This window comes from Ipomoea nil, unplaced genomic scaffold (assembly GCF_001879475.1).
Source record: "Ipomoea nil cultivar Tokyo-kokei standard unplaced genomic scaffold, Asagao_1.1 scaffold3195, whole genome shotgun sequence".
Lineage (NCBI taxonomy): Eukaryota > Viridiplantae > Streptophyta > Magnoliopsida > Solanales > Convolvulaceae > Ipomoea > Ipomoea nil.
This window is the reverse complement of record NW_017619623.1, coordinates 4,438,518-4,453,767: the sequence shown is the minus strand read 5'-3', so window position 1 is coordinate 4,453,767 and position 15,250 is coordinate 4,438,518.

The window sequence follows — 15,250 nt, the reverse complement described above, 5'->3', positions numbered from 1 at the left end:
TTCAATCCGACCTGGGGGCGAATATCGCAAATTACATAACACGTTTCAATCCCTAGGTATAAACCATAGACAATCATGTGCTTACACGCACGAACAGAACGGAAGGGTAGAGCGCCAGAATAGACACATAGTTGAAATCGGGTTAGCTCTACTCGCTGAAAGTAAAGTCCCCCTACAGTACTGGGACTATGCTTTTGAAACTGCCACCACTTTAATCAACTACATGCCGTCTGCCGTTCTACAGTTCCAAAGTCCATACTCCCGTCTCTTTAATATGTCCCCTCCATACACTTTTCTACGAGTATTCGGGTGTCGGTGCTATCCCTACCTACGGCCTTATAATCGCCACAAGATAGAGTATCGCTACGCACCATGTGTCTTCTTAGGTTACCCACCGTCCTATAGGGGATATAGATGAATGGACTTAACAACTGGAAAAATCTACATCTGTCGTCATGTCCGGTTTGGCGAAACTACTTTTCCTTTTTCAGATAAAGTTGTGCAGCACGCACCGCAACAAGTTGCACCCTTGGCACCTTGGGCAGCTGGCCCCTTAGTACCGCAACCTATACCACCGATTGTGGTTGCACCATCTGTTGAGCCGAAACCCATACCCTTGGCTAGTGAACCCGCACCCTTGGCTAGTGAACCCGCACCCTTGGCTATCAGGCCACCGGCAAGGGGTCGCCGAAGAAAGCCAGCGGCTCCACTCGTGCCACTTACTATGCGCCTACGACGTATGACACAAGGTTCGGATGAAGAATTTCATGCTCTAAGTGCCACTATAGATCCAACGTGCTACTCTCAAGCCGTTGGACACCCACATTGGCGTGATGCCATGGACCAGGAGTTTAATGCACTCCTTCACAATAATACTTGGCAGCTAGTCCCAGCAGAATCACATATGAACATAATTGGGTGCAAATGGGTATTTAGAACTAAACGCAATGCAGATGGGTCCGTTGAGAGATATAAGGAAAGGATTGTTGCCAAGGGGTTTAATCAGGTCGCCGGTGAAGATTTTTTCGACACTTTCAGTCCCGTTGTTAAGCCGACTACAGTCCGGTTGTTGTTTTCTCTTGCTGTGTCATATAACTGGACTTTACGGCAGCTTGATGTTCATAATGCTTTTCTGAATGGGCATCTTGCTGAAACTGTTTACATGAAGCAGCCACCTGAGTATGAGGATCCCACGCACCCGGATTATGTTTGCCATCTCCAGCGCTCTTATATGGCCTCAAGCAGGCACCTCGGGCCTGGTTCAAGAGGTTGCATGACTTCTTACTCTCTACAGGTTTTTTAGCATCCAAAACGGATGTATCACTTTTTCACTATACCACTGGTACAGCTCGGGTTTTTTTATTAGTGTATGTGGATGATATAATCATGCTAGGGAATGATTATGCGCTTATTGACACTCTTCTCAAGCAGTTATCCACGACATTCAAGATTCGAGACTTAGGGACACCTGGATTCTTTTTGGGTATTGAAACAGTGAAGGTAAAAGGAGGAATGCTACTATCACAACGTCGTTACATGGGTGATATTCTCACACGTGCGGGTATAAGTGGCTGTAAGCCGTTGATCACACCTGCCGCGGTCACTCAAGCTGTCTCTCTTTCTTATCAACCGTATGAAAATCCGACTCAGTATCGTCGTATTGTGGGGGCTTTGCAATATTTAACAATCACACGGCCCGACTTATCATATGCAGTTAATAGGCTGTGTCAGTTCATGCTCTCACCGACAGACGATCACTGGGGTCTTCTGAAGCGAGTTCTCCGTTATGTTAAAGATACTCAGGACTATGGTTTGCGTTTGTCTCCGTCTACATCGACTGCTCTTCATGCCTTCTCAGATTCGGATTGGGCTGGGTGTCCAGTTGACAGAAAGAGTACAAGTGGTTATGCTGTGTTCCTTGGTACCAATCTCATCTCATGGTTATCCAGGAAACAGCGGACAATTGCTAGATCGTCTACTGAAGCAGAGTATAAAGCCCTTGCAGATGTTTCCACAGAGGTTACGTGGGTTGTGTCTCTTTTACAGGAACTGGGTTTGCACTCTGGTCAGCCGTCTACTCTGTGGTGTGATAATCTGGGCGCCACGTATCTCTGTGCTAATCCAGTTTTTCATGCCCGAACAAAGCACGTGGAGATAGATTATCATTTCGTACGAGACAAAGTCGCATCTGGAGATTTTGTTATTAATTTTGTGTCCACTAAGGATCAACTTGCAGATATTTTCACCAAGCCGCTGCCAGGTCCGCGCTTCCAGCTTCTTCGTGACAAGCTCAATGTGGTAGCACACCCACCTTGTGCTTGAGGGGGTGTGTGAATAATATGTTTAATATTATGTTATATTCCTCTTGTAATAAGTTATTTAATATGTGGTGTTAGACTAGTCAGCTTAGAATAGTCTATTAGTCAGGAGACTTTTACGTGTAGCGTTTATCTATAGTATTAGTCTCTCTCTCTGTAACTGATTGGAATAGAATCGCATTTCATCATGTACACTTAGTATATTAAAAATGTACTTTTTATTTATGATCCACACAATTGTGTGGGCAATGGTCCATGCAATAATGATTGCTCTAAAATAGTAGGACCATTTTTCAAAAAATTGACAATGTTGACATCTCACTGGTTCCAATTGAACAAGTTTACGCATTAGAATTTTATCATGCATGAAAACTTCTAAAGAAATTTGTAAGTTAATTTTTACTATATCATTATAACAATATCTATTGTAACTATATATTTTGAATTATTTATTATCATCCTCTATTGACAGTATTGTAACAATTGTCACTGACAAACTCTCAAAACAATTGGTCTCAACAACGAAAATTAATTTAAAAAAAAATCAATGATTTCATTATTGTTGATGAAAAGTATGTACGCCAATTTATTACTCTTATTAAATTAAATAAATTAGTAGCTACAACAAAAAATAATATATATGCATTTAATTAATTTAAAATTAGATATGCATTACTCTTATTAATATTTAAAATAATATATATGCCACTCCAGTCGAAGTTCCCATAGCTCGTCGACCACCCAGTCGCGCCCCGCACACCGCCCGACCAACCGCTCGCTGCCACCACCTCTTGCCGTACAGCCGGCCGCCTGGACGGAGCAACGCCCCCACCATCGCGCCACGACCGACCGCGAGAGTCCGCCACCCCATTCGTCGCAACCTCGGACAAGCGCCACATCGCCGCCGCCCTCCAGACGACGTGACACCTGGAACCCCGCCGTAAACGCCCACGCCGCATCGCACCGCCGCCAAGCTCGCCGGAACTCCCGCCGTAGAGTCACCGGAAAACCGCCCCATCCGTAACCACTCCAAACAATGCCGAAGAAGCCCACCGGTACCCTAGTCCCGGAGTGGAACGATGCCGACTACACGGTGATCAGAGGTAAAGCGCTTGACCCGACCAATTCTCTCCGGAGTTGGTTGATATGCTTAGATTCCAACGCCTTTTGGATACCTATCTCACGATTAAAGGGGATACGTATCCTGAATTGGTAAAGGAGTTCTATTTCCATTTGGTGGCTACCAAACGGGGGGACAAGTTGGAGATCACCTCCAAGGTCCGAGGCAAGGAGATAGTGTTCTCCGAGGGCCGTTTGGCTAAACTCCTGAAATTGACCACCACGGGTGTGTCAGACTATGACCGAAAAGCATGGGTCAGTACCCGAGACACGGGGTACGCAGACTATCTCAGGTATTTATTGAGAAGAGAAGGCGGTTTTACTTCGGCCACAAGGCCAATCAAGAAGTTGCTAATCGTCGAACAGAAACTGCAAGTTATGATTGTGTTCGACAGCTTGTTGCCCACTAACAACATGAGCAACGATGTGGGGAGCTTGGAATGCACCTTTGCCTATTTCCTTAAGCATAAGATCAAGTTCAATCTGCCCGCCCTTATGTTGAAGCACATGGAATTTTGTAAATTTAGCAACCACCGCTTAGTCTATCCTATGGGATGATCCTAAGCAAGATCATGGAAAAGAAGGGAGTGGACATAAGCCGGACTGAGGCCAGACCCATGAGCGGGATGGTTTTCAACACCCAAAACCTCCGCCGCAATGACATCTACCATGTCGGAGTGGGATAGTACATCACCCTCGAGGAGGTTTGCCTGAAATCCCCTGAAGAACGGCGAGTGTTGGTAGATCAGTTGGAGATCTCAAACAAGAAAAATAAGACGGGCAATGCAAGAAAGCGAGGAGCAGGAGGAGTAGGAAGAAGAAAGCGAGCCTAGCTAGCCTGAACCCACACAGGGAAGGGGAAACTTGGAGGACCGCGATGAGAGGTCCATCAATGAGTACATTCTCGCGCAGCTCACAAGGCAGAATCGGATGATGGATGACGGATTCTCGTCCTTGATTCTCGCGATGAGCTCATTGGACAGGAGGGTGGCTACGATCGAGACCATGTTGGGCACACATGGAGCTTCAAGCTCAGGAGCGGGAAACTAAGGTATACTCGAAATCTCAAACCTCACATACCACCAACCTAATCAAACCCCACACTACACACGTTAAATGGCAATCTTGGGCCACATTTCCTTAATTAGAAGACCAATTTGCATGACACCTAGGAGCGAAAAGAGTAATCTGTACCCGAGCTTCGGGGACGAAGCTCTTTGTAAGGGGGGAAGGGTGTAACACCCCGTGTTATGGCCTCCGTATCCGGATTAATTATTTAATTAATTATATTACCATATAGTTAAGAGGGATTTAATTAGACAAGAATCCCCCATTAATTAATTAGTGTGGTCCACAATGGACCATGGACCCTTATCTTTAACCAAGTCCTTAATTTTATAAGGAATAGGAAAAGTGGACCTTTACCATTTAGGTCCTAGTTAGGACTCCTAAATCTATATATAGGGACTTAGGAAGCATTTAGAAACCCTACCACAGTTAATTCTATCACACAAGATATTCCCGAAGGGAAACCTACAGAGGAATGCCCCTGCCACCAAACATAGAGGAATCCACTAGAGGGAAATCTTAGAGAAGAACCTTAGTAGCTAAAGATATTGATTAGGGCTAAGAGGTAATCCATGTCTTAACAAAACCTATTTTCCTCGCTATATCTTATTTATTGGCTCCTTTGATAATCGTATGTGTAATTCGGTGATTGAGTCTTGATAGAGCCCTTGCATAGGATTTATATTGTGCTTATTTGATAATCTTGATGTTCTTAATATTGTGATTGAAAATATGTATGATCTCGTATTTTAATTATGTCTAGAGCCCTAGGGTTTATATCGTGAATTTCGTATTATGATGTTCTTGGTATATTTGGGTGGGATTATGCATGATCGGGTGTTGAGTCTAGCCTAGGACTTGTATTTAGAACTTTGCATATAGATATCTTGATGTTCTTGAGGTTCCGGATGCTCCCGAACCGTTATATGATTAATGTTGGGTCTTGGCATGTTTAGGAATCGTGTTAGAACGTGTTTGGTATAAATTCTTGGTTTAATTCCGTTAATTGAATCCGTGGTGTTGTCAATATGCGTTTGAATGTGTCTGGACATGATTTCAGGTTCCACGAGGGATCCCGGGACCGAAAAGTTTCCTGTGTACCAGTGGGGGTAGGTTGGGGGGGGGGATTTAACTACCCGCCACCTACCCGCTGCCCGAAAGCACTGTTACAGCGGGCAGCCGGCGGGCGGTGGTCTACCCGCCGATAGAGCCGTCAAAATGGGTTTAGCCCGCCGGGCTTTCCCGCCCCGCCCGCTAAAAGAGCAGGGTGGGCTCATGTTTTTGAAGCCCGTTTTAAAAACGGACTTTTTTACCCGCCCCGCCTAACCCGCGGACTTGGCGGGCTACCCGCCAGCCCTTTTTTTTTTTTTTTTTAAGTTTTATATTATATATATATATATATATATATATATATATATATATATATATATATATATATATATATATATATATATATTAGTTACTTTACAGTAACTAATATATATATTAGTTACTTACAGTAACTAATATATATATTAGTTACTGTAAGTAACTAGTATATATATTAGTTACTGTAAAGTAACTAATATATATATATATATATATATATATATATATATATATATATATATATATATATATATATATATATATAATTAATATATATAATATAATAATATAAATTATAGTGTCGGTTATTCGGTGATCGCGGTTATTACAGCTTCGTAATTGATAAATAACCGAATAGTCGAATAATCAATTTTTTTCGCTTATAACCGTTAACTGAAATTATCGGTCGGTTGGTTATCGATTATCGGTTTTTCGATAATTATACTTATCCCTATTGGTGTTATTGTTGTCATGTTGTGATGAACGAATTTATGTTATTTTCTTATGAATAAGTGTTTTAAGTAGATAGCAATTAAGTTATTAACATAATCACATTAGAGTTTAGATTTTAGGGACATCACACATGATTAAAAAAAAAAAAAACTGGCGGGCTTTGGCGGGGCCCGCGGGCCTAAGGGGGGGCGGGGCGGGCTGCCCCTACCTAGGCCCGTATTCTTGGCGGGCTTTTTAGCCCGCCCCGCCAAAAGGCAGGCTTTGGCGGGCCCCGCCCCGCCAGCCCACATTGACAGCTCTACCCGCCGACCACCCGCTGGAATGACAAGTGGCCGCCGACGGGTGTCACCCACCCGCCACTTACCCGCTAGAAAGGGGGTGTGGTTCGTGGTGATTTTCCCCGTTTGATGTTTCTCCGTGTCCCGTTGTACCCCGTTTGTCGTGTACGAGTCTCGTTTGGTGTTTTAGGTATCGTTCTAGGAATTTATGTGTAATACGCGTCGGTGTTGTTGTGTCTTGAATTCTTGATTGTTATTTGATTATGTGTTGATTGATTGAATGGAGATGAGTATCGTGGTCATTGCGCAATGGCCGGTGTGAATGATGATGATGATGAGATTGTGATTGGTGGAAATGAATTGTTGGAGATTGAGACCACTTGTGCCCGGTCATTGTACTAAAGGTACATGCCATAGCGTTTTCTGTGCTGAAGGCACAAACCCACCTTAGACTTGCTTGCCGTTGAGCATGGGTCATGTTATAAGTGCTGCGGTGTCATGTTAGAGCTATATGCGCTAACCCCTTGATATTGGCATTGGAGGTGCGGATCATGTGAATGACACTGTGGCACCATCTTGATATGTTGGTAGTTGATAGGTGGTTTGTCGGTGGGGGCATGTAGTTACCCGGAGGGATAAGGGGTGGTGATATAAGAGTGGCCTGGAGGTATAGGTTGGAACTGATATAAGCACGGAGGGGAGCTACAAGGTTGGAACTTGGTATAAGGTTGGAGGATGAATTGTGTGCTTTGATGACTACTTGCTAATTGATTGTCTTGAATGCCTTCGCTGCCTCTAATTGTTATTTGTATGCTCATCTACATGTTATGTCTTGTATTGCGTTCTTAGGATGCATGTTAGTCCTTATGATTATTCTATTCTGTCGAGTCTGTTAATGTGTCTTGAGTCTTGATCTTGGATTTAAATTAGAGTCTCGTAAGTATATATGTATTCCAGTCTCAAAATGAGTTTCTTATATCTACCTATATTGTACTTAACGCATTGGAGTGAGTTACCAGCATTATTCGCTGACGGTTGTTACACCGAATGTTTTTTAGGTGATGGGCATTAGCTACGGAGCGCGTTAGTCAGAGTCGTGGACTTAGTTTAGTTAGTTCTAGCGTAGTGATGGCCTGCGTGCCTTGGGTTGTAATTGGATATCGAATTATGGATTGACCATGCTTGATTAGTTTAGCATGTGCACCTAGGTTCTCAAACCTAGGTGTGGCATAACACCCTGACACTTATGAATAGATTATGCTCTGTTTGGGATTTAAATGTTAGATTCACCTTTATTTTACAAGTTTTAAATATCTTAAAATTTAGGAGTGTTACACTTATGATTGTCTCTTGATTGATTATCGTTGATATATCTTGTTGTTGAGCATGTTGCTTTTGTCGTCCTTGTTGATTATTGAGTAATCCATTGGAATTGGTCTTTGATTGAGAGTGAATTGTTGTTGAGTCTTATGTTGTTCCCTCATCACTTTTAAAGGATTGTATATTGTACTCCAAAGTCTCAAATGCTTTTCTATATACCTATATTATATGATACTTAACGTGTATTGGTGGGTTACCAGCGTTATTCGCTGACGGGTGCTACCCTTGTGTTTTCAGGTGATGAGTAGTCCCCCGAGTGCGCTAGAAGATGGATTAGATAGCATAGCTCTTTTACGACTTCCTTAGTTAGACTTGTGGCCTGTGTGCCTTGAATACTATGACTTTGGTTATTGATGATTTGGTTAGACTTAGCATGTGCATCTATAGTTGTAGGTGTGGCATAGCACTTGCCGGTTTTATGAGATTAGCTTCCGCTTTCTTTTATGATTAATTTTTAGTTGTTATCTCTTTCTTAAGCTTAAACGGTTTTAAATTATGCCTAAAATCGGGAGTGTTACATCATACTTCACAACCTGTAGAGCCAGTAGATCTCTTAATAACTACCCCACTCATGGCCCAAATCATGCGAGAGGTCTATATGAATGATTTGCGTGTACCTGGTAGTCGAAATTACAGTAGCAAAATAGGCCCTGAGGAATATGTCAACTCATACTAAGGTAATATGCTAATGATGGGAGTTTCAGATGCCATAATCTATAGGGCATCTTTCTCCACCCTGACCGGTCGTATGGAGGAATGGTTCAAGATGTTGGAACCATGTTTGATTGGAAGTTTCATTGAATTCTCTTGACATTTAACCAGATGTTTCACGACCTCAAAATGAACCTGGAGACACTTCACCCATTTGAATGGTGTCTTTTAGAGAGATGGAAAACCGTTGTCGCAATACCTAGACCGATGGAAAAATGAAGTGGGCGAAGTAAAGTTGATAGATGACAAAATACCAATCAATATGTTCAATTCCTCACTGATAGCGGGTGAATTATGCCAAGACATGATTTTACATCCGCCCAATACATACGAGGAAGCAATGAATCAATCAATTGATTACACGAATGCTAGTGAAACCAATCTAGCTAAGCAATGGGAAGAGGTCAGAGTGGGAAAGAAGGGTCGTCGACCAGATTCTAAACCCGAAGATTGATAGTCCAGAGGTGATGATCGTCCTTCAATTCCTTTTACTCCCCTTAACTGACCCCTGGAGGAAGTATTATGTTAGGAACATTGTAACTTAAATTTTGATGATACCAAAAGTTTTAGGAATAGGAATCCAAATGGAGACTTTAGCGAATGAAACTTTACCCACCGGAAAGTAAAACTAATCCAGAAATAACCTCAGGATATCTTTTAGTTTTGAGCAGTCAACTTTGTAAAACTTCGAAAGCTAACTTAGAGAAAATATCTTACCAACTGGAAAGTCAACTAAACGGGAAGTAAAATTAATTCGAAGAGTAAACCTACGAGAAGTTAAGTTAGACTCAATCTGGATTGAGACCTTCGAAGAGTCATGTAACACCCCTAAATTTTAAAACTTTTAACGATTATGAAATAAAGACAATTCTATTATCAAATCTCAAATAGAGCATAACTAAACATAATTGTCGGGGGTGCTATGCCATATCTGAGCTGGAGAATTTAGATGTACAGGCTAAACTCCAAACATAAAAAATCCTCAAATCAATATCTAGTACAACTTCAAGGCACGCAGGCCGATAATAGAACTATCTAGCTAGGTCCACGGGTCCGACTAACGCGCTCCGGAGCTACTCATCTGTGCCTGAAAGTCAAATATATCTGTTCAGCGAACAATGTTGGTAACCCACTCCAACACGTTAAGTACAATATAGATAGATATAAGGAAAATCATTTTGAAGCCAGAATACATATATACTTATGAAACTCTAATTTAAAACCGAGGACCGACTTAATCAAGCAATGACAGACACATTCAATATAATTAATCATACACATAAAGGTTCTAACACACATCCTAAGGTCACAAGACTATCCAATATCAATCATATCAATATCCAATTACTATTTCAGTCACAATCAACAATAAGACACGTATGCACATATGGTGGTGCCGCAGGACCCTTCACATGCCCATACATGAAGGTCAATACATATAGCTTTGACATGGCCCCACAGCACTTTACTTGTATCGCAGCACAAGGAGATTGATCGCAACCAATCAATGAACCGCAGCTCATTTATATCATAAACGTTTGATCGCAACCAAACGGTGGACCGCAACCCTATTATCATGTGTATCTGATTGCAACCAGATTATGGACCGCAGCCCTATATATATAACAGCCGATTGTTTTCAACCAATCCAGCTGCCTGTATAGATGACCGATCGCTACCGGTCGGGTTAATACCTGATAGTTCACAACCTATCAGATAGTCATTATAGCCAATTGATCGCAACCAATTGGGGTATCATGCACAAATAACATAGAAGCCAAACAACATGCAACCCACATTAACACATAACGAGGGAGAATTCTCGGGGAACACTTATCCTAGTATAACTCATACGTAACAAACCACATTAAACCACTTGTGACACTCCTAAGGGATTATGCACCTTCCTCCTAGGCCAACGGGATACCAATTCGACTAGCATGCAATACACGAGACTCTTTTATCCTAAGAATGGTACCCGATACATCAAACTAGACTCACACACGACAACCGGGGTACAACGGATCACAACGGGGCACGGGAAACATCAAACGGGGAAAAATTCCACGGCCTGTACCAAGATTCCAGCGGGTGCCCGGCGGGCAGTCGCTTGCCCGCCGGCTGCCCGCTGGGAATTGGGCACGGGGAAGCGGGTAGGTTGTAACACTCCTAAATTTTTAAAACTTTTAATACTTACGAAATAATGGAAATTCTATTATTAAATCCCAAACAGAGCATAACTAAGCATAATTGTTGGGGTGCTATGCCACATCTGAGCTGGAGAACTCAGATGCATAGGCTAAACTATCCAAACAACAGTAATCCTCGAATCAATGTCTAGTACAACATCAAGGCACGCAGGCCGATAAAAGAACTAATCTAGCTAGGTCCACGGGTCCGATTAGTGCGCTCCGAAGCTACTCATCTGTGCCTGAAAACCAAATATATCTGTTCAGTGAATAATGCTGGTAACCCACTCTAACGCGTTAAATACAATATAGGTAGATATATATATAAGGAAAATCATTTTGAAGCCAGAATACATATATACTTATGAAACTCTAATTTAAAACCGAGGATAGACTCAATCAAGCAAAGGTAGGCACATTCAATTTAATCACACACATAAAGATTCTAGCATGCACCCTAAGGTCACGAGACTATTCCATATCAATCATATTAGTATTCAATCACTATTTTAATCACAATAAATCACGTTTACACATTTAGTGGTGCCGCAGGACCCTTCACGTTCCCATAGACGAAGTGCCAGTGCATATAGCTCTGGCATGACCCCGAAGCACCCTGCCTGTACCGCAGCACAAGGAGATTGATCGCAACCAATCGATGAACCGCAGCTCATTAAATCATAACGTTTGATTGCAACCAAACGGTGGACTGCAGCCCGATGATTATGTATATCTGATCGCAACCAGATTCTGGACCGCAGCCCTATATATATATATATATATATATATATATATATATATATATATATATATATATATAAATAACAGCCGATAGTTCTCAACCCATCCAACTGCCCGTATAGCCAATTGATCGCAACCAATTGGGGTATCATGCACAATTAACACATAAGCGAAGCACATGCAACCCACATTAACACATAAGGAGGGGGAATCATTGGGGAACACTTATCCTAATATAACTTATGCGTGGCCAACCACATTAGACTACTCGAGACACGCCTAAGGGGTCATGCACCTTCCTCCTAAGCCAATCGGATACCAATTCGACTAGCATGCAATACACAAAACTGTTTTATCCTAAGAATGGTACCCGATACATCAAACTAGACTCATATACGACAAACGGGGCACAACGGGACACGGGGAAACATCAAACGGGGAAAAACACCACCATTCGCACCGGAATTCCAGCGGGTGGCCGGCAGGTGGAGGGCCACCCGCCGGCGGCGAGTCACGAGGCAGCGGGTGCCCGGCGGGCAGTCGCCTGCCCGACGGCTGCCCGCTGCCAAGAGTGCCCTGGGCAGCGGGTAGGTGGTGGGTACCCCTGCCCCCACCTACCCCCCACTGACTCCTATGTAATAAATTGGTCCCGGGATCCCTCGTGGAACCCGAAACCATGTCCAGACACATTTAAACATAAAAGACGACACCACGTAGTTAAGAAATGGATTAAAACCAAGAACCACACCAAATACGTTTTAACGTGACTCCTAAACATGCCAAGACTCAACACCCGAACATGCAAAATCCCACCCAAACATACCAAGAATAACACAATACGAAATCCACGTTTTAACCTTAGGGCTCTAGTCTTAATTAAAACACAAGATTGTTTATATAATTTATCTTAGAATCAAGAACATCAAGACTATCACATAAGTGTCAAGATTAACACATAAACATCAAGATCATCTCATAAACATCAAGATTATCTTATAAGCACCATATCAATTTCAGGCAAAGCCTTATCAAGACGCAAGCACAGAATCACATATCAAAGGAGCCAATGAAGAAGATTATAGCAAGGAAAATAGGTTTTGTTGAGACATGGGTTACCTCTTAGCCTTAATTAGAATCCTTGGCTACTAAGGTTCTTTCTCTAAGATCTCCTCTTCGTGATTTCTCCTACGTTTGGTGATAGGGAAATTCTTCGGAATTCTTGTGTGGTGGAATCTATTGTGGTGTGATTTATAGGAGCCTCCTAGGTCCTTATATATATATATTTAAGAGTCTTAACTAAGGTCTGAAAGGTAATGATTCACTTATTCTAATCCTTATAGGTTTTGGTTTAGGGATAAGGGTCTACGATCCATGGTGGACCCCTTCTTAATTAGTTAAGGGAATTTAAACCTCTTTTAACGGCAAGTAATTAAATAATTAGTCAACGTTAGAGGCCATAACACAGGGTGTTACACCCTCCCCCCCCCTTTACAAGAGGTTTCGTCCCCGAAGCCTGTGTGTGGATCCGTTCTATCACCCCTGGACGTCACGCATTTGGCCTCCTGGTTTAGGAAATGCGGCTCCACGTGTCGTTTGCTGGGGGTAGAGCGGAGTTTGGTTAGGTTGACGGCAAGTAGTGTTTGGAAAGTGTGGGTCTTCCTTGGTTTCCTGCTCTCGAGCTAGACGCCCCGCGTGTGCCCAACATGGCCTCGATTGCCGCCACTCTCCGGTCTAATGAGTTTGTTGCGAGAATTAGGGATGAGAACCCGTCATCCATAATTCGGTTCTTCTTGGTGAGTTGTGCGAGGATGCGCTCATTGACGGACCTCTCATCTCGGCCCTCCAGGTTCCCTCTTTCTTCTGCAGGCGCAGGCGGGTTAGGTTCACTGTCCTCTTCCTGTTCCTCTTGTTCCCCACATTCTTGCATTGCCCGTCTCAGTTTCTTGTTAGAGATTTCCAACTGGTCAACCAGCATTCGTTGTTCCTCTATGGGTTTCAGGCAAACCTCCTCGAGGGTGATGTACTGTCCCTCTCCGACATGGTTGATGTCATTGCGGCGGAGGTTCTGGGCATTGAAAACCATCCCACTGATGGGTTTGGCTACCGTGTAGCTTAGGTCCACCCCTTTTCTTTCCATGATCCAACTTAGGATCATCTCGTAGGGTAAGCTGAGCCGGTTGCTAGATTTACAGAATTCCATATGCTTCAACATAAGGGCGGGCAAATTGAACTTGACCTTATGCTTAAGGAAATAGGAAAAGGTGCATTCTAAGCTCCCCACGTCCTTGCTTTTGTTGTTAGTGGGCAACAAGCTATCAGACACAATCATGACTAGCAACTTCTATTCAGCGGTTAGCCACTTCCCGTTTGGCCTGGTAGCAGAAGTGAAACCATCCTCTTTTCCTAGCAAATACCCGAGGTAATCCTTGTACCCCGTGTTTTAGGTACTGATCCTTGTACACCTGTGGTGGGCCACATTAATTAATTAAAGGGAATCCTAACCCAATTAAATCTTTTCTAATTATCATTAACGAAATCAATTAAATAATTAATCCGGGATTAGGGGCTGTAACACGGGGTGATACACCTTCCCCCCCTTACAAGGAGCTTTGTCCCCGAAGCTCAGGCACAGGTTACCCTTTTTAGCCCTAGATGTTACACGATTGGTCTCATGATTGAGTAAATGTGGCTCAAATTTGTCATTTAATGAGGGTAAAGTGGGGTTTGGTTAGGTTGGTGGCAAGTAGTGTTTGAGATTTTTGAGTCTACCTTGGTTCCCCGCTCTTGAGCTTGAAGCTCCACATGTGCCCAACATGGCCTCGATTGCAGCCACCCTCCGGTCCAATGAGCTGGTCGCGAGAATCAAGGATGAGAATCCATCATCCATGATCCGATTCTGCCTTCTGAGCTGCTCGAGGATGCGCTCATTGGTGGACTCTTCATCTCGGTTCTCCATGTCTTCTCTTCCGTGTGCGGGTTCAGGCTGGCTAGGCTCACTTTCTTCTTCCTGCTCCTCATGTTCTTCACTTTCTTACATTGCCCATCTCAGCTTCTTGTTAGAGATCTCCAACTGACCAACCAACACTCGCCGTTCTTCCGGGGATTTCAGGCAAACCTCCTCGAGTGTGATGTATTGTCTCTCTCCGACATGGTAGATGTCATTGCGGCGGAGGTTTTGGACATTGAAAACCATCACACTCATGGGTCTAGCTTTCGTCCGGCTTAGGTCCACCCCCTTCCTTTCCATGATCCAACTTAGGATCATCCCGTAGGGTAGGCTGAGCCGGTTGCTAGATTTGCAGAATTTCATGTGTTTCAACATAAGGGCGAGTAAGTTGAACTTGACCTTATGCTTTAGGAAATAGGCAAAGGTGCATTCTAAGCTCCCCACGTCCTTGCTTTTGTTGTTAGTGGGCAACAAGCTGTCAGACACAATCATGACTAGCAACTTCTGTTGGGCGGTTAGCCACTTCCTGTTTGGCCTGGTAGCCGAAGTGAAACCATCCTCTTTTCCTAGCAAATACCGGAGGTAATCCTTGTACCCCGTGTTTTAGGTACTGACCCATGCCTTCCAGTCATAGTCTGACACACCTGTGGTGGTCAGTTTCAGGAGTTTAGCCAAGCG